An 18,864-nucleotide genomic window follows, 5' to 3' on the forward strand; every position below is an offset into this window, starting at 1 on the left:
CCATCAGGGGTTGGGGAGCTCCCCCCTGTCATGCACAGAGTAGGGCTGATAAGGGAGTTAGGGCACCGCCCCTTGTCACACACACAGCAGGGCGGATCAGGGCGTTGGGGCGCCGCAACTGTCACACTCAGGGCAGGGCGATGGGGAGGTTATGGCTCTACCCCGTCACACACAGAGCAGGGCCTGTGTGTGGGGGGGGGGTTGGGGCGCCACCCCCTGTCACACACAGAGCCGCAGGCAGAATCAGGGGGGTTTGGGGAGCTGCACCCTGTCACGCTGATCCGGTGCCAGGAGGCTAGCGGCTCCGCTGATCCCAGTGCTGGGAGGCATATTACCCTTTTACTATATAGGATAGAGGCCTGGGGGCGGGCTGGTTTGCCCTGAAGGATGTCCTGGATCAGGGTGGGGGTCCCCACTGGGGTGCCTGGCCAGTCTGGGTGAGGGGCTGAGGGCTGCTTTCAGGCGGTTTTGACTGAAGCTCCCAACCGCTCCTTTTTTTCTTTTTTTTTTTTCTTCTGGGCCAGCTTTAGCTCTGGCTCTAGCTCTGAGGTTTCCGCTGCTGGTTTGTTTGCTGTTCTATAATCGAAACAATGTATAACTTCAGCTCTGAGATCCCAGCCAGCTATATTTGTTAGAATGTTTCAAACTGCCAGCTCAGAGGCCGGCAAGTCAGGCGGGGAACGTTGGAGTCTGCAGTCACTGCAGCAAGCAAGCCTCGTGTTCGCTTCCAGCTGCCTGGCTGCCGGCCGCCATCTTGGCTGACAGTTAATTTGCATAAGGATACGCTGATTAGCCAATGGGAAGGGTAGCGGTCGTACGCCAATTACCATTTTTCTCTTTTATTAGTGTAGATTGCAATGGACTTAGTTTTGTCTACTTTTTTTTTTTTTTACACAGCCACACTTTTTTTTTTCTGGAGTATTTTAAAGGAACTAGGGTCCTATTTTTGAGAAAGGTTTGAAGGTGTGTGAAATTAGAATAAAAATGTGCTTTGAAATCTCACAGGCCTTTAGCTCTAATTAAATTGCCAGCATGATTTTGTAAAAATGATTCCTGTTTTACTACAATCTCTTTTATGGCATTAGCTCAGCTAGAAAATGCACAGTTCTAATGGACAAGGAGTCTTTTAGCCTTTCTCTCTTTGAAAGAGTTCTGCCAAAACAAACAGAATGGAAAAGTTTTTGACCTAACACTTCAGATAAAAACAAAGGACAATACAGAAATAGATATATAGGAGCTTGGGCTGAATATAAAGGATACCATTGTTGTTGCTTTTCTGTGAGTTTCTGTATATTTAGGTTTTAGGTTAACCCACTGGTCCTTTCTATCATTGGAAGTATGATTTCATTTATTTCCTTGATCATATTTTTAGGAGAGTGGTCTCTTAGTTGATAGGCTTAAGGTATTCTGGAATTCACTGTGATGAATACAAGGTGAAAAGTTCTAAGTACCTTACTAGAGTACAGAAATTAAGCAACACCATCATCAGCATTGGAAATGGGCAATGGTTTCAAATTCAGATGGTTTTATTTCTAAAGAAACATGATTCAATGTTATTTAAAATGACAAAACAATAGAAACATCTTAAACATTGAATAAAAGGGGAATAATAAAGTATATCAGAGTATATGTATATAAATTGAATTTTATAAAAAGCATGGTTTGTTGAAAATTGCTTATCCTATCTAATAATAGACAAACATGGTAATTGACCGTACCTTTGCTACACCTCCCATTGGCTAATCAGCGTGATATGCAAATTAACTGCCAACAAAGATGGCGGCTAATTTGCATACTGCAGGCAGGGCAGGACAGCGCAGCCACCAGTGCGAGGCGCCATCCTGGGCCACAGGCCGGCCCCAGAAGCCCCAGAAGCCGGTGATCGGGGGGAGATGGGGGTCCCCTGCCCAGGCCTGACACCTCTGGCGGAGGCGTCAGGCCTGGGCGGGGGGGCCAAGCCAGCAATCAGAGAGAGATGGGGGTCCCCTGCCCAGGCCTGACACTTCTGGTGGAGGCATCAGGCCTGGGCAAGGGGCTGATCAGGCGATCAGAGGGTGATGGAGGTCGACGCCTCTGGCCGAGGTGTCAGGCCTGGGCGAGGGCGGAGCCGGTGATCAGGGGGAGATGGGGGTCCCCTGCCCAGGCCTGAAGCCTGGGCCAGAGGTGTCAGGCCTCGGGGGGGGGGCAAGCCAGCCGATTGTGTGAACTACAGAGAACACCTTTTCTGACCGCTCATTGGTTAAGCTCCCTGTATGCCACCGGTAATATTCTTAGTAACTTGGGTAATAAGAATCCAAGAAGGTGATCTAGGGTTTTTCACCACACTCCTGGAGAAAAAAACGAAGGTCTGCTGCTGGAGGGCTAAGAAATGTCATATCCTGCCCTAGCCAGTTTGGCTCAGTGGATAATGCCTTGGCCTGCCGATGGCAGGGTCTGAGTTCAATTCTGACCAGGAGCATGTACCTAGGTTGCAGGCTCCTCCCTGGCCGGGGCCCAGGTCAGGGCTCATGCAGGAGGCAACCAATCAAAGTGTTCCTCTCACTTTGATGTTTCTCTCTGTCTTTCCCTTTCTCTTCCACATTCTCTAAAAATCAATGGAAACATATCCTCAGGTGAGGATAAAAAAAATAATAAAGAAATTATTATTATATGAAAGACACATCTTGAAAATGCCTAAAGAGAGTTATCATTTTTTCATGGTGAAGGGACTGGAGTCCATGTTGATGAAAAAACCTTGCTGGCTGCGGTGACTGGCAGTGGCTGCAGCAGTGCAGTGATGGGGCTGGTGCCTTCCCCTGATCAGCCTGGTCGCCTCCCACAAAGGGAGGTCAGACTGCGGCTTAGGCCCTATCCCTGAGGGGAGCAGGGAGCGGGCCTAAGCCGTCACTAGGACATCCCCTGAGGGCTCCCAGTATGTGAGAGGGGGCAGGCTGGGCTGAGGGACACCCCTCCCCCAGTGCATGAATTTCGTGCACCGGGCCCCTAGTTTTATCATATTATATGATAAAAGCAGCATATGAAATTATATGCCCTGCATGAGCTCAACTATGTAAAAGGTACATGGAAACAGAATTGGAAGTTAATAATGCCAAAAGGTTAACAGTGGTTGTTGTCTCTGAGTGGTAGAGTTATGAGTGATTCTCCTGTTTCTTTTTATACTTTTCTGTCTTTTTCAAATTTCCTACAGTGAGCATGTAATTACTTGTATAATCAGAAAAATGTTTTTTCTAAATAAAAGGGACAAGTAAGTCTCAAAATCCCAGTGCCTAGAAGCAGATCAGCAATGTGTTTTGAATGTTTCCAAGGCAGTGAACCAGGCAAAAGTAAGAAGGATGATTTCAGAGTCCCCAGGGGAGACTTGTATAGTTAGTTCCTAGGAAACCAGAAGTTTTAGCCACTCAAAACACATGTAAGTGTTTTTGGTGTGAATCAAAACCTTCCATTAGACATAATTGCAATAGCAGCTGTTACACAACCTGTATAAACTATTTTTGGTGTGAACCAAAATTTAAAAAACATAGAAACTCTGTTAACTATTTCATGGTCACCTAGGTGTAAACCACATCCGCCACTGGCCGGTTTAGCTGCCCTGATAGAGGGGAAATTCCTGATGCTGTGGTGGAGCTTGCAGGGAAGGTTTAGCCAAGAATTACGACAACTCTTCTGAATGCTTCTCTTTCTTCTTCATCTTATTCCTTTAAAAGAAAAAGAAAAAGTCAATTTGAAAATGGCTTTAAAATTTATGGGATTTCTTAAAATGTCAAAAGTGATTCATGCCCATTGTAATAAGAATAACAGAAGTATATAAAGAAATACACAATCTCCTAATTCCTTCTGGTTCCATTCACTTGGAAAAGCCAATATTAATTTGATGTATCCTTACATACTTTTCTTTATGTTCATATAGTATGTACAGGCATGTGCCCCCCCACACACAGACTTTCTCCTTCCCTTATTTTCTTTTTAAAAATGGGGTGATATTCTATACCCAAAAGAATATGATCCTAAAATCACCTTGAGTATTTGTTTTTAAAATACATATTCTTTGTCTCCACACTAAGCTTATTGAATCTGCACTTTCAAAGTCCTAAATCTGAGTCCTAAATCAGAAAATTTTGATAAATGCTGCTCTATATATTATTCTGCAACTTGTTTTTATCTTTTAACAATATACCATGGTTACCCTTTCAGGTTAATACCTATACACCAAAGTCATTATCTTTGGTAAATGTAGGGAAAGATGAGCAGATTCAATTACAAAAAACAAATTATTTGTTTTGCAAAAGACACTATAAGCAAAGTTAAGGCAAAGGACAGACTAGGACAATATATCTGCAGCACATATAACAGAGGCATAATATTACTAATATACAAAGATGTCTTACAAATGGAGAAATTAGAAAATAAAAAAGGTGAAGTAAAGAAAGGAAGGACACTTTTCTGGTAAGATATACTCTTGAGATAGTGTTAATAAGCAGCATGTTAATTAATTAACCTTTGGATCACCACCTAGGGAAGGGAGAGGAAAGAAACAGCAGTGAGCAGAGGGAGAAGGAAAGCTGTGATGCAGGCTCGAAGATAGTCTCAATTAGAATGGCCCTTCAGAGTTATCCCTCATCACTTTCTTCAAGGTCATCATGAGTAGGACTGTCATTCATTTTCAGCTCACAACCATGCACCATGGCAATCCATCCATGAAACAAGCTCAGGCTTTTTCCTCCCTTGTCAGCTGGATGCTCCCATCCTATATAATAAAAGTGTAGTAGAGGGAAAGGAGGGAGGCCTTGGCTGGAGGCAGCAGTGGCAGCAGGCGGCTGGGGGAAGGGAGGGAGTACCCAGCCGGCAGCTGGCAGCCACTAAGAACCCTACCAGTGCACAAATTTCGTGCACTGGGCCTCTAGTATACCATAGTGTAAGCATAGCAGGAGATACTGGTGAAATCGTGGTGGATGACATGGGAGTCTGGGCAACCCACTTATATAGCTACTTATGTCCTCTGGTCCTACTTGTGCTGAAGTATCACTTCCTTATGGGACTGTATTGTTATGCCAATGTGCCCTTGAGATTTGGTGGGCCTGACAGAACCCAGCTCATGATGAACTGTTGTGGCCACATGCTCACCTGGTGTCCCACAAGCAGCTTGCTCCATTTATACCAGGACCAAGTAGCATGCTCAGAGTTATTTTTCAAAGACATATAATTCTCTTCTGAAGATGTCATGGCCTGGCTCCAAAACTCCAGGGGTCTTCATTATGGTTATCCCATGAAATTTGTAAAAAATTCCACAGAGCATCTTTTTCCATCATTACTACCGTTAATACCATAGGGTAATCTGTTCATATAGCCCAAACAGCAGGGCTGCTTGCACTGTAGTAAAGATCTTCTGCAGAGTGCTCCCTGCTTTGACTTCCACTTGAAGTATCAGTCTTCACATCATGTAGCATATGGGTCAGAGCAGTATTCCAAGGTGAGGAATATACTGTCTGCAGAACCAGAAGAAGCCTACCAGAAGTTGCACTTTCCTTTTCGTGATGAGAGGTGCCAAGTGCAATAGTTTGTCTTTTATGTTGGGTGGGATTACTCAGTGTGCCTCTAACCAATAGACACTTAAGAAATTTATTGATGTGCCAAGCCCCTGAATGATTATAGGGCTTATCTCCCATGTTGTGATTGTATATCACCAAGGCCACCAATGTGCAAGCCATTTTTTACTTATCCAGTCTGATTAACATGATTTCTTTTATATAATGGATTAATGTGATGTCCTATGGGGTATCAAGTTTTCTCCAGACTATACTGTAATAGAGGGTAAGAGTTAACATAGCCTGGTAATAAAATTACAAATGTATATTGTTGTCTGTCCCATATAGATCTGAAGGTTTTCTGATCATCTTTTACTGAACAATATAGAAAAGAACATATTCACCAAATTAATTGCAGCATTCCATATACCTGAGGCTGTGTTAATATGCTCTAGCAAATATACCACCTATAGCATAGTGGCAGAAGTTTGGACCACGCTCTATCATTTACCAAGATCTATCTGTTTTTTTTCCCCAGGGGTCAGATTAATGACCTAAATATAGATATGCAGTGTCTAATCTCCTGCATACTTAGATCATTGAGAATGACACTACTTTCCACACTTCCCTGCCAAATACAATATTATTTTTTCCACTATTCCATTTCGGGAAAAATTTCTAATTTACAAAAAATTGGAAGAATGATAGAGTTAACACTCATATAGACACCAACTAGTTCTAAATTTTACATTTTATTATGTTTGTTTTATCACATGGTTATCCATTCTTATATCTGTGTATCACATCACATAAGTTTTAATGCATTTCAAAGTAAGTTGCAGACACCAGGAGCTTCCCTTGAAATAATTCATCATGCATATTGTTAGAGATCAATGTTTCTTAACAGTTATTATTTTAGGTAAATTTTTCAAATAATGAAATGAACAATTTTTAAGAGTACAATTTGATGGCTTTGACAAATGCATATAACCCATGTATCATGCTATTTAAGTAGCTCCATCCCCCAAACAAATATACACACCTGATCTAGCCCCTCCTGTGTGAGCTAACAAGCAATGCATCCAGTACTTTGTGCATAGGTGCCTTCTTCCCTCTGAACCCCATGTACCCAGGGAACACACCTCCTTAATGCAGAGCTGAAGACTGACCTGGTGTCCAATTGGCACTAAGAGCACTCCCAGGAGATTCAGCTTTTGGTGAGCTAACAGAACACTCCTGCCTAGTCTGGAGCTCACCACCCCACCCACGGGTTCCCCACTTCTCATCCCTCTAGGTAGCTGGAGCTTCCTCTTTTCCGCCCTAAGATGCTCTGGGATTCTTGTCAGGCAGCAACCAGGAAGAGGAGGGCTGCCCAGAGGCACAGTGGGAAAACGGAAATCATGGAGCGCACATGCTCTGTGCTGACCAAGGTGTCAGTCCCTGGCAGGTCCACTCAGGCCCCTATTAAGACCCTAAGAACAGAAAGAAGGAGGAAATCCATTTGGCCAATGAAGCCCAGAAGGGAGAATGGTTTTCTCTAGGAATGCCTTTTATGCTTGGCACTGAGCTGGAGACAAGTTGGGTAAAAGTAGTGAGCTGATTGCAGGCCAGTTTCAGGTGCTGGGAAGGAGACTAGGAGGCTTATTCAACACTTTGTTTTTTTCCATCTCTTCCAGACTGGCAGGTACATGGGTGAGCACTGACTCCTCTCCCAGAAAGCATTTTATGGAGCCATCACTCTGGCTGGGAAGTCCTTTAGTTGTCCATGTGACCCTGGACCTTAAGCCAGAGCCCCTGATATACCCTCTGGGCTTCTCCCATAGAGCTCTCTCCCACCCCTGGTCTCCTATCCAGCCTTAAGCCAGATCTCCTGTCTCTAAGTTCCCTACTTCCCCAGTGAGGTCTCCATAGCTTAATTATGCTTCCTGCATTCCTGTTTCCCTTGCTGTAAAGCTGCCTGGCTAATTTAGCTCTCTAGATCTATTTAGATCTATAATTGAGCTGCCAGTTGAAAAGTATATCTCCCCAACCTCTGCCCTTTAATTCTTTATCTATTTTCTGAAATATGTTTGCCTTCCCCAAGTCTTCACAACTGGAAGTAAAATCAGAGCTGTAGAACATACCATGTCAATGGCTGTAATGAAACTAAATCTCTGCTCAAATGCTTTTTCATATTATATTCCAAACATTCTGTTTTTTTGTGTGTGTGTTGAAGCTTTTACCAGTAGCAGCAAGCCATTGGAGAAATAAATACCAAATATAAATCAAGTTAGACCAATCATGGGTCCTATTCAAAATGGCAGGTAGGAACAGATAATCCAAACAGTAAAGTAGAAAGGAGTTCCTTCAAATTAAGGAACAGGGCTTTATATATCTTCTCCATCAATATGTTTTTTGTCTTCCTTTTTATCTTCTCCATGGTAAGGAAGAAGTAGCCAGAGAATGAGGAGGCTGGGAAAATAAATTAAGTTAAAATAGATCGTAAAGTCTAGGCCAGTGGTTCTCAAACTTGAACTGGAATCAAAATCACCTACAGGTCTGGGTTGGGGCCTAAGAATTTTCATTTCTAACATGTGGTTCCGATGCTATTGGTCTGGGGGCCACACTTTGAAAACCACCACTTTAGGGACTGTGTTGAGTAGGCTTGAAGATCAGGAGTCTCTGGTCCTGGGAGGACTTGCCCAGAGGCAGGGAATGCACCATGTGACCTGGAGGAGGTTCTGGCTTCATGAGACAGGCCTTAGGCAGAGCCGAGCAACCCACTCCTGGGGCTCCTACTTTGGCCAATGAGACAACTTATGCACCCTGAACCTCCTGTCAAAGGCCCACTGTTTACTGGAGTCATCAAACCTCTGCTGTCATGCCTCCATCTTTCTGGGTCATGAAGGGAATGAAGGCACCGATAAACACCAGGACATGTGGCCCAAGTGCTATAGCCCTGTGCTATAGAGCAGAGGTAGTTCTCAAACTGAGCTTTCATCAGAGTCATCTGGGGCAGGGATGCTTGGTAAATCCAGATTGCTGGGCCCACCCCCAAAGCTTCTGGTCAGTAGGTCTGGGATGGTGGTGGCTGAGAATGTGTGTTTCCGACAAGTTCCCAGGGATGCTGACTGATGCCTCTTGGTCAAGGGGATAAAAATGCTTCTATGTTCTTAAGTTCTTAGGACTGAGGCAGAGATGCCTTGGCTGCTGAGAGAGACACAGACCAGGGAGCAGCCTGAACAAAGACTGGGAATTTATTTGGCACTAGTCTAAAATTTCTGAGTGACTTGATATTTTTTTTAGTTAAATATTAGTAAGAAAAGTACCAAATTATGTATAGCACTTATGTATTCTAAATATTACTTAAATGGATGTATTATTAGATAGTATTTAGGTTCAGTTATTTCAACAAAGGGAAGAGGGAAGAGAACCAATATTTATTGAGCTCTGTCAAGCCTCACACTAAATCCTTGACATATGTTTCCTTATTTGCTTCCCACAACAACCATACACAAATTTCTTAAAAGACATCGCCATTTTTTTCAGATGAAGAAACTGAACCTTAGGAGCTTAAGTGACCTGATTAAGGTAACAAAACTGATAAGAGGTGAACCTGGGATTTCATCCCAAATCTAGGTCCGAAGCCCTTTCCATTACACCCTGCTCATAAATGCCTAAAGGACACATCATTATTGAAAGAACAGAGGAAAGGAGGGAGAGTATTTTCAGGGAAAACATATCGAAACCAAATGCTGGCCATGGAGAGTAAGTAATGAGGAAGGAAGCTGAAGGGATAGGACAGAGCTCCATTGTGCAGGGCCCTGTAAGTCACTTAAGGAATTTGTACTTTATCATAGTCAATGAGAAGTCACTACAAAACATTAAGAAGGGGTGGGAGGTCAAATTAGGTGTAGCCTAAGGGAAAGGGAGGTGATAGTAAGAGCAGAGGGGTGGGCTGGTGGAAGCTAGAAGGGACCTAGAGCTCATCCTCACCACTCATCTGAAAGATGAGAAAACTGGGGCCAGGAGAGGGCAAGAAGCTTGCTGAAAGGATGCTGTGGGGCACTGCCCAGCTCCCCCTCCCCTTTAGTGCTGGAGCCCTGGTTTCCCCATCTGTAGGGAGTATTGGTGATGGACAGTGTACTGAGTCCCTCGCCAGGAATGGCTTTGGCTGAAGAAAGCCACCAAGCCCTAGGTTGTGCACCTATGACTGGTCAGTGCAGGGATGTAAAGTCCTGGTCCCTTCACCACAATTTAAGACAAGTCTGAGGGGCCACGCTGGCTCCAGAGCTCCCTGTGGGAGCCTTTGTTGTGGCTGCATCACAGTTTAATTTCCTTCTCTGACCAGTCCTGCTTTCTTCACCACTTCTCCCCCACAGCAGGTGTTGATCCTAGGTGTGCTCCCCAAGAATCCTCCTGTTCACTTAGCTCTGTCTCACACTGTTTCCCTGGGAACATGGCTTGTGACACTTCCCTAAGGTCACAGGCCAATTCAATTGAGACAGGAGCCCATTTCTTATGACCCTTGACCTCTGTCACATCCATCTGAGAACTTGGAACAAGTGGCCTTAGAGACTGAATCACAAGGTGCTAGGAGAAACCCCCTCCTCTCCCGGGGAGCGCCCTGCATGGTAATGAGTATATGTGTGTTGAAACATTACAGCTGCCTGTTACAGGAGGAAATGCCAGGTGCCTCTGTTGGCTCCTCCCAGCTCCTCCATTTGCCTGGGACAGTGGCTAGAGGAGCTCAGCCTGGACCATCTGAAATGAAGAAGATCATACAGATGGCTCAAGGCTTGGGACCCGAGGAGGTGGATCAGAGGGAGGCTGGCCTGCTCCAAGACAGAGAGAGTATTCCTAGGGAGTCTAAGAGACACTCCTGCCCCACCACACACACACACACACACACACACACACACACACACACACACACACACACACACACTGAAGCACCTCCCTACTCCTCTTCCAGTGAGACCCAGGGTTTCACAACTGGCATCCATGCTGTGCCCACTGACAGACTCTGTTCCCTGGAGTCCTCCCTCACAACATGCCAGCTGCTGCTGCCCTGTTTGGTGGTGAAGTACAGGGAACCTTCTGTTGCCTCTTACAGCCCTGTGGAGCCACAGCAATGGGAAGTGTATGCAGTCATTTGCTGCTTTTGTTTATTGGTGCACAGCGGCTGCAAGGCCTGAAGGAGGCCAAACCCTAGACTTTGAGCAGCTCCCTCAGGATTCCCTCTCTGTCTTGGGGAGCTGGAGAGGTGCTGAGAGGAGGCCTCTGACCCTAGATTCCAATCAGGAGGCCAAATACTTTGGGTGAAACAAAGCTTTTGTTTATACACCAAGTCCCTCAAGTAGTAAACACGCCAATACTGAGTAAAGCATTCCAGTTCCCCAAAGTGTGAGACAGATAGACCACACACCTTAGAAGAAGACTGTAAATGGGCAGTTTTAGAAGTTCCAAGTTTTGAGGCAAATCAGAACAAAGGCCAAACAAGGCTCTCAAAATGTTCTGTACTAAGAGGAAGAAATGGCTATGGATCACTCCGCTAGGAAGACTGTGAATGCTCATTTCAGACATAAGAGTTCTGGTTAAAACATCACCAGAATGGACATTTATTTTCCTTGAACATCTATTTGTCCCCTAGGAATGCCATGTTCTATTTACCATGTCCATAATTGCAATTCTGGCTCCTCTGACTTCTCCTCCAAGCTTATCACTCCTTATGATAATAACACCCACCTGACTTTTGATGATTATACTCAGCCATAGAATCTCTATCTTTTCAGAACCTACAATCCCCACTGCTATCATGAGCCTAGTTCTGTAATGGCCATTTCCCCTGTCAAGCTAACATACAGAGGAGAGCCACTGTTATATTTCTTAGTGGTGCTGGTGTCCCTCTTACCAGCTTGTTTCTCATTCTTGGTAAATGGTGTATTCTGTGCTTTTCTCTTTTAGTTTTCCAGTTTTTTAAAAAATATATTTTATTGATTTTTTACAGAGAGGAAGAGAGAGGGATAGAGAGTCAGAAACATCGATGAGAGAGAAACATTGATCAGCTTCCTCCTGCACACTCCCTACTGGGGATGTGCCTGCAACCAAGATCCCCTTGACCGGAATCGAACCTGGGACATTTCAGTCTGCAGGCCGATGCTCTATCCACTGAGCCAAACCGGTTACGGCTAGTTTTCCAGTTTTGTCAGTATATCAACTCTAGTATGCTCAGTTCGGAATCTTTTCATTCCTTTTTCCACTACTGCCACAGCAAAGCATTTCCACATCACTTAGCATGCATCATCACTTTCTCTATACTACTAGGAACTATCCTAGTAATGAGTTTGCGCCATCTCTTGTGGTCCTTGCCAAGGTGTTAAATCTTATATTCCAGGAGAGTGTTCGCACATTGATAAACACCCCTTTATCCAAGCTTATAGTCCAGCTCCCTTGATCAAGCACTTTCAGAATCCAATTTCAAGTGAATTCTTGAAGCTCCTGCCAATATATGCTGGCTCAGTCTTGCAACTCCTTGGGGTACAGTAATTTTCCTCTCTTATCAGGCCTAGAATGTTCATGCTGTGCCTTAACCCTCGTTATGGGCCTAGTCACCAGGAGGGGAAGTGAGTGCACATATTATCTTGTGGATAATGCAGATGATGCATTGCCCCACTCAAGGCCACAATGTTTGCTGGGAAAGCCCAACACAAGGACTAAGCTCTGCATCGTCTCCAAGCAAGAAGTGTGCATGGGGGGTGTTCTATCGACAAGGAAGTCAAGACAATTCTTCAGGCTCAGAAGATTCAGGGAAATCTGAGTAATCAAGAGTTTGGTAGCATCAATCTAGATATCCCCAAACCATTTATCAACATCCTATTCTTTTCCAGGAAGCACCCTGGTTTTGGCATAGCAAACCTCTCTCCATTGGGAGTTTAATCTTCATTGGAGTTCAATAAATACCAAATTATATAGGCTGATAGCTAATCTCTTCCCCATATTTCTCAAACACTTGATACACCACACCAGTTCCCTGTCCCCTTCTACTAGTATATCATCCTAATTCACCACCTGGTGAACATCTTAACAAGAATAGGACTGCCACTTTGTGGCAGGGGGCTATCTATGCTCCACCTACCTTCTGTGATATGGTCCTTGCTGCCAATTGTGTAGTGAGTGATCTAGTTCCCAAATCCCATCTAAGTGATGGATTTCTTGACTAACTCTCAGTTTCAAGTGTCATAATTTGAGTTCCCCAGAAAGCTGACTACAATACAGAATGTAGTGTTCAGGAAGCTTATTAAGAGGAGTCTTTCAGATTAACACCTGTGGAAGAAAACAGGCATAGTCAAGGGGGAGTCAAGCTGTATTGCAGGTCCAACAGTAGCCTCTGCTAATCCCACTGAGAGATCTGGAGTGACCATTCAGAATTATCCTAAGTTGGGCTGAGACAGTAAGGCCTTTCTTTGCTAGTCCCTGTGTTGTGCTTCCCCAGGAAACTTTGTTACCTTGAGTGAGGCAATGCCTTGCACCTGAAGCAATCCCTGAAGTTCTAAGAGCAGAAGGTAGCTTTCCAACAGTTCTCACAGCAGCTCAACCAAAAACTTCTTTATTGAAATGGGAGATGGGCTGGCATATCATAATATTCACTACATGCACCAACTCTTTTAAAATTTTCAATTAAAAGTAAAGAGTTAAGCCTTTATCCTATCATTCCTATATAAATTGTATTTCATAGTAATAAAATAGCCATGGTTGATAAGGCTAAGTTCTATACAGAAGGAACTAGTTAATAAATTACAATAAACGATGGTGAGAAAAAACAAGATGGCAGTGTAGTTAAACATGGTACTGGCTGCCTCCCATAACCACATCCAAATTACAACTAAAGTCCAGGACAACCATCATTCAGAACCACCTGAAATCTGGCTGAATGAAAGTCCTACAACTAAAGAAGTAAAGAAGAAAACACATTGAGACTGGTAGGAGGGGCAGAGGTGCAGAGTGGGCTGGTCCAACACCCATGTGTGGCATTTTTTTTTAAATTGGGAGGAATATCTAAGCTGTGGAAGCCTCCCCTGAGGAGCAAGGGGTCTTAGCCCCACACCAGACTCCTCATCACAGGATTTCAGTGCTGGGAAGAGAAGTTCTTGTAACTTTGAGCTATTAAAACTAGCAGGGATTTTGGCTGAGTGACACAGAGGCTGCTGGAGTCCCAGGCAGTTCCTCTTAAAGGGCCAGCACATTGACTTACTTGGACTCGCTCCCTCTGAGCTCCAGCACTGGTACATGGCATGGGGGGATCCAGGGACATAGCAGGAGGAACTGGATTGTCTGGCATTGTGGCAAGACCTCAGGGGCAACTTTCTCCTAGATAAAAGTGCTGGCAGAGGTCCTTGTTTCTATGATGAGACCTCCCCTGTCACAGAGCTAACTGGCAGGAGCCATATCTGAGTCTCCATCAACATGGCTCGCACTGTTCACTTCGCCCTGGTGATTCCCTGTGACCCTGCCCCATCCAAGTTGCAGCTCCACCCAAGCTGTTTGCAGCAGCTTTTCCATATGAATGGCCTGTCCTGGCTCAGGCTTCAGGCTTTCCTAAAATCTCTCAAACAAATAGCAGCTGTTGTCAGTATGACCCATTACTCTCAATCAGTGGCCCTAGGCCTGGCACTAGCAGCAGCCTGCCTTGTTTCACAGCTTCGCCTCTTCCGGGCACTTCTAAGCCCAACACAAGTAGCAGCCATCTGCAGATCACTCTGTAGCTCCTGGCAGGTGGCCTCCAGCAGGGCACAGGCAATGGGTGACTTTGCATCTACTGGGGGCCCCAGAACCAGTGCACCCAGTGGACAGCTTCAGACTACACCAGATTACAACTCTACACATCCATGAGCAACACACTCAAGTGACAGACTCAGTGAGCACAAAATCCCCCCTGCTCCATAGGGATGTCTCTTGCACAGCAGCTCTTCCACTGTCATTGCAGCTCATCCTCACAGCCAATTGGCCTGATGGTCAATTCCTCCCAGTGATGCCAACTACAGCAATCAAGGCTCAACTACAACAAGACTGTGCACACAGTCCTCACAGGGGCACACCTAGAATGCCCAGCTCAGGTGACTGGGGAGGCTGAGCCACTGGACCCTATAGGACACCTACTACACAAGGACACTCTACCAATTCCAGGAGACATAACAGCTCTATGTAATACATAGAAACAAACACAGGGGAGCAGCCAAAATGCGGAGACAAACATGTTATAAATGAAAGAAGTGGAAGCAAGCAAGCTACTAGATACAGAGTTCAAAACCATGGTTATAAGGTTACTCAAGGATCTCAATGAGAGCTTCAAGGGACTTAATGAGAGCTTAAAGGAACTTAGTGAGACTTTTAAGGATTTTAGTGAGAATGACAAATACATAATAAAAGACCAGTCAGAAATTAAGCATATACTAACTAAAATAAAGAATAATTTACAGGGATTCAGCAGTAGAGTAGAGGATTCTGAGAATCAAATAAAAGATTTGGAATATGAGGAAGCAAAAAACACCCAATTAGAAGAGCAAAAAGAAAAAATAATAGAAAAATATGAAGATAGCATTAGGAGCCTCTGGGACAACTTCAAGTGTACCAATGTTCACATTATGGGGGGTCCAGAAGGAGAAGAGAGAGAGAGCAAGATATTGAAACCCTTTTTGAAGAAATAATGACAGAAAACTTTCCCTACCTGGTGAAAGAAATAGACTTACAAGTCCAGGAAGCACAGAGAGTCCCAAACAAGAGGTATCCAAAGAGGCCCACACCAAGACACATCACAATTAAAATTCCAATGGTTAAAGACAAAGAGAGAATCTTAAAAGCAAGAGAAAAGCCTTTACCTACAAGGGAATGCCATATGACTATCAGCTGATTTTTCAACAGAAACTTTGCAGGCCAGAAGGGAGTGGCAAGAAATATTCAAAGTGATGAAAAGCAAGAACCTACAACCAAGATTACTCTACCCAGCAAAGCTGTCATTTAGAATTTAAGGTCAGATAAAAAGCTGCACAGACAAGAAAAAGCTAAAGGAGTTCATCACCACCAAACCAGTATTACATGAAATGTAGAAGGGTATTCTTTAAGACAAGGAAGAGGAAGAAGGAAGAAGGAAGGAGAAGAAAAAGAAGGAGGAAGAGGAGGAGGAGAAGGAGGGGGAGGAAGAGAAGAAGAAGAGAAAGAAGAAAATTATGAGCAATAAATGGCAAATACATAGCTATCAGCAATTGAATCTAAAAATCAAAATAAGCGAACAAGAAATCTAATGAACAAAATAAACTGATGAATAAAGTAGAACCAGAGGCTTGGAAATATGGAACAAACAGGTTAATCTCAGAGGGAAGGAAGGAGGTAGGTGTTGGAAGAGATTAACCAAAGGACATATGCATATATGCATTACCTATGGACACAAACAATAGGGTGGTGAAGGCCTGGAGTGGGGTGGGAACTGGGTTTAGGGGGTAATGAAGAGAAAAATGGGGGACATCCGCAATACTCTCAACAATAAAGATTTAAAAATTAAATAAAATAAAAGTAAAAGAAAGTTAAGAAATTATGGGTTTAGACTATCATCATTTGCAATCCCAATAAATATTTTTCAGACAAGAACCATCAATTGATGAAAAAGTAAAGTAAAAGGTTGATGGGGAACTTTATGCAGGTGCACCTTGTTTTATTGTGCTTCACTTTAACTACAAATATTGCTTTTTTTTTTTTTTACAATTTGAAGACTGTGGCAACCCTGCCTCAAGCAAGTCTATTGCTGCCATTTTCCAACAGTATTTGTTCACTTAATATCTCTGTGTCATATTTTGGTAATTCTCACAATATTTCAAACTTTTAAATTATAATTATACTTGTTATAGTGATCTGTGATCAGTGATATTTAATGTTACTATTGTAATACTTCTAAAGCACCACAAACCACACCCTTATAAAATGGAGAACTTAATTGAGAAATGTTGTGTGTGTTCTGACTGTACCACCAACTGTCTATTCTCTTTCTCTTCAACAGGTTCACTATTCCTTGAGACAGAACAATATTGAAATTAGGCCAATTAATACCCTACAGTGGCCTCTAAGTATTCAAGTAAAGGAAAGAATTACACATCCCTTACTCTAAATCAAAAGTTAGACATGATTAAGCTTAGTGAGGAAGGCATGTTGAAAGTCAAGATAGGTCAAAAGCTAGGCCTCTGCACCAAACATGTAGCCAAATTGTGAATGCAAAGAAAATTTTCTTGAAGGAAATTAAAAGTGCTATTCCTGTGAACACATGAATGATAAGTGAAACAGCCTTATCCTGTATAATAAAAGGCTAATATGCAAATTGTTCCCTCAACCCGGAGTTCAATCAGGAGTTCAACTGGGAGTTTGACCAGGGGGCAGGGCCAGCCGGCCAACTGTCTGTGGCCCCTCCCCCCGGCCATCCCGCCCTGTCAGCCCTGATCCGGGCAGGCCGGCCAGACCCCACCTGTGCATTAATTCGTGCACCAGGCCTCTAGTTACTGATATTCCTTTAAACCAGAGCTCAATTCAGAGCAAAGCCCTAAGTCTCTTTAATTCTATAAAGCCTAAGAAAGGTGAGGAAGCTGCAGAAATTTTAAGGTAGCAGGTGTTGGTTCATGAAGTTTAAGGAAAGAAGCCTTGTCCATGACATAAAAATGCAGGGTGAAGTAGCAAGTGCTGATGTAGAAGCTTCAGCAAATTATCTAGAATATCTAGATAAGGTAATTAATGAAGGTGACTGCACTGAACAGATTTTCAATGTAGACCAAACAGACTTAGATTGAAAGAAGATGCCAACTAGGACTTTCCCAACTAAAGAGAGGTCAATACTTGGCTTCAAAGTTTCAAAAGACAGCCTCTTTTAAAACTTTGTTAGGGGCTAATGAAGCTGGTGACTTTAAGTTGAAGCCAGTGCTCATTTACCATTTCAAAATTCCGAGGGCCCTTAAGAATGACACTAAATCTACTCTGTCTGTCCTCTATAAATGGAAAAACAAAGCCTGAATGACAGCATGTTTGTTTACAACAGTGATGGCGAACCTATGACACGCGTGTCAGAGGTGACACACGAACTCATTTTTTTGGTTGATTTTTCTTTGTTAAATGGCATTTATATATATAAAATAAATATCAAAAATATAAAACTTTGTTTTACTATGGTTGCAAATATCAAAAAATTTCTATATGTGACACGGCACCAGAGTTAAGTTAGGGTTTTTCAAAATGCTGACATGCCGAGCTCAAAAGGTTCGCCATCACTGGTTTACAACATGGTTTACTTAATATTTTATGCTCACTGTTAAGATCTACCTTTCAGAAAAAAGGATGCCTTTCAAAATATTACTGCTCATTGACAATGCACCTCATCACCCAAGAGCTCTGATGGAGATGTACAATGAGAATAATGTTGTTTTCATGCCTGCTAACACAACATCCATCCTGAAGCCCATGAATCAAGGAGTAAATTCGACTTTCAAGTTTGTTTAAGAAATACATTTTATAAGGTTACTAGAGGCCCGGTGCACAAAAATTTGTGCACTCGGGGGGGGGGGAGGGGTCCCTCAGCCCAGCCTGTGCCCTCTCCCAGTCTGGGACCCCTCGGGAGATAACGACCTGCTGGCTTAGGCCTGCTCCCAGGTGGCAGAGGGCAGGTTCAATCCCTAGGTGCAGCCCCTGGTCGGGCTCAGAGCAGGGCTGATTGGGGAGTTGGGGCGCCGCCCCCTGTCATGCACAGAGCAGGGCGGATCGGGAGGTTGCGATGCCACCCTCAGTCACGCTCAGGGTAGGGCCGATTGGGGGGTTGGGGCACCGCCCCCTGTCACACTCAAGGCAGGGTCGATGAGGAGGTTGTGGCGCCACCCCCTGTCACTCACAGAGCAGGGCCAATCAGGGGGTTGGGGTGCTGCCCCCTGTCACTCACAGAGCAGGGCCCATCAGGGGGGTTGGGGCTTCATACCCTGTCACGCACAGAGCAGGACTGATCAGGTGGTTGGGGAGCTCCCCCCTGTCATGCACAGAGCAGGGCCCATCAGGGGGTTGGGGAGCTCCCCCCTGTCATGCACAGAGCAGGGCCCATCAGGGGGGTTGGGGCTTCATACCCTGTCACGCACAGAGCAGGACTGATCAGGGGGTTGGGGAGCTCCCCCCTGTCACTCACAGAGTAGGGCCAATAGGGGAGTTGGGGCACCGCCCCCTGTCACACACAGAGCAGGGCGGATCAGGGGGTTGGGGCTCCACACCGTGTCACACTCAGGGCAGGGCCAATGGGGAGGAAATGGCTCTACCCCGTCACACACAGAGCAGGGCCGTGGGGGTGGGG

The 18,864-nt window shown here is 44.4% G+C and overlaps 1 pseudogene; it reads left to right on the forward strand.

Annotated features, from left to right (window-relative positions):
- The window catches only part of LOC106698055, a 25,673-nt pseudogene that overhangs the window by 5,012 nt on the left and 1,797 nt on the right, over positions 1-18,864 (forward strand).

The sequence above is a fragment of the Myotis lucifugus genome, unplaced genomic scaffold (genome assembly GCF_000147115.1).
Source record: "Myotis lucifugus unplaced genomic scaffold, Myoluc2.0 scaffold_2, whole genome shotgun sequence".
Lineage (NCBI taxonomy): Eukaryota > Metazoa > Chordata > Mammalia > Chiroptera > Vespertilionidae > Myotis > Myotis lucifugus.